Source organism: Thamnophis sirtalis, unplaced genomic scaffold, assembly GCF_051295495.1.
Source record: "Thamnophis sirtalis isolate CommonGarterSnake01/CBP01778 unplaced genomic scaffold, rThaSir2_p1.2 scaffold_5, whole genome shotgun sequence".
Taxonomy (NCBI): Eukaryota; Metazoa; Chordata; class Lepidosauria; order Squamata; family Natricidae; genus Thamnophis; species Thamnophis sirtalis.
Genome location: NW_028261385.1, coordinates 7,822,960 through 7,825,066, shown reverse-complemented (window position 1 = coordinate 7,825,066; position 2,107 = coordinate 7,822,960). Strand labels below are relative to the sequence as shown.

General features: G+C 44.5%; 1 pseudogene; it reads left to right on the top strand.

Annotated features, from left to right (window-relative positions):
• Positions 1-1,098: 1,098 nt before the first annotated feature.
• Positions 1,099-2,107, top strand: part of LOC148045270 (acyl-coenzyme A thioesterase 8 pseudogene) — a 5,853-nt pseudogene continuing 4,844 nt past the window's right edge.

The following is a 2,107-nucleotide window of genomic DNA, read 5'->3' as shown; positions in this document are numbered from 1 at the left end:
GCGCCACCTCGGAAGTTAGTAATGAATAAGCCGCTGAATAGTCACTCACAGCCACTGAAGGAAAAACAAGGAATAGCTTTACTTGCGTAATAAAAATAGGATAAATGGTCTCCAAACAGACTATAAGCAGCCTTGAAGTATATACACAGTCTATTTACATACGTTGAATTTACAGTTGCTCAACTCACGATTCACCATGTAGGCAGGTAACTAACATGCAGACTAACCACTATCCAATACACGGTCTTGTCTCCAAATACTAAGCTCATAAAGTAACAGCTGAGGTGGCGCAATGGTTAGAGTGCAGTACTGCAGGCCACTTCAGCTGACTGCTATCTGCAGTTCGGCGGTTCAAATCTCACCGGCTCAAAGTTGACTCAGCCTTCCATCCTTCCGAGGTGGGTAAAATGAGGACCCGGATTGTTGGGGGCAATATGCTGACTCTGTAAACCGCTTAGAGAGGGCTGAAAGCCCTATGAAGTGGTATATAAGTCTAACTGCTATTGCTATTGCTATTGCTAATAACTATCAGGAACAATCAGGAGATTTAGGAGCATCAGGAGGAACCATAATAGTTCCTTCCTCCTTTTATGGCTGCTTAAAGCAATAGCATCCAATTACATCTCTCTAGCATTCAAAGTAACAGATACATTTGTTACAATCATGGCTTATGCTTATACATATACATTGCCAAGCCAAGACTAGGCTTACATCCCTAACAGCCCTGAACTTTTTCATTGGATTTTACTGGGAAAAGAAATTATCCAAAGCCAGAATTAGAATTCCCAGTCTCCTGGTGATTGGCTCAAATTCACTGAACCAGATTTCATGCCAAAGGCATGACTAGAACTCTCAGTCTCCTGGTGATTGGACCAAAGTCACCCAGCCGTCTTTCATGCCTATGGTTGGACTAGAATTCTCTTTGTTTCCACTCTGGTGGCTTAACCCCTACCCCCTGTGAGTAGCTTAACAAAAAGGAATAATTTTTAATGTCTGTATGCTGTGTATATTCACACACCCATCCAGTGATGGGATTCAAACATTTTTACTACCGGTTCTGTGGGCGTGGCTTGGTGAGCGTGGTGTGGTGTGGTAGGCATGGTACGGCTTGGTAGGCATGGCTTGGTGGGCATGGCAGGGGAAGGATACTGCAAAATCTCCATTTCTACCCCACTCCAGGAGGAGGATACTGCAAAATCCTCATTCCCTCCCAATCATTTGTGACTCGGGAGGCAGAAAATAGATGAGGGCGGGGCCAGCCAGAAGTGGTATTTACCGATTCTCCAAACTACTCTAAATTTCCACTACCAGTTCTCCAGAACTGGTCAGAACCTGATGAATACTGTCCATCAATTCATCAATTCATGGTAGACAGGTTCATACATGTGGAACCCCAAATTCTAGGCTCACAAATAAGCCACGCAAGCTCCCCCCCCCAGCACCCCGTTTTGGACCTGGAAAGCCTTCTGCACCAATCTGGAAGAAAAAAATGGTCAAGTGGGGAACTGGGTATATGCATGGGAAAGGGGGCATTTGGGGGACTCATGTGCATATGTGGGGGATCGTGTGCGCATGCACAGGTGGTGGGGCACACACCGGGGGTTCGTGCTTTCAGCACCCAATGACAAATAGCTTAGGCATCACTGTAGTAGAACATGCTTATCCATAAACTAGTACAGGGTACTGCAGGAGGCGTCCATCCCATCCGTCTCTCCCCACTCCTCCCTGTCCATCCCCTTTCACTGCCACCGCCAGGCTATGGAGAACTGCAATGCTGATCCGGCCCTCAAAGAAATCCAGTTTGACACCCCTGGTCTAAAGCTATAAATTGTTTTGGATACCAATGACTCCTAAATGAGAAAAAAAAGCAGATTATTTCTAAATAGAAGTCATTTGTCAAAACAAGGGCTACAAATAGCATGAAGCAAAATCTCCAACATACACAAGTATTTTTAGAAAATACTTCCTGAGATTAGACTTGGAATAACTTTATTGTTACTTTGAATGTACACCAATCAGCATGCTATTAAAATGAAATTTCGCTTCCGCACAGCTCTCAATGGGTCACCACCTCCAATTAGTCACTGGATAAACTTGACAAAATAAA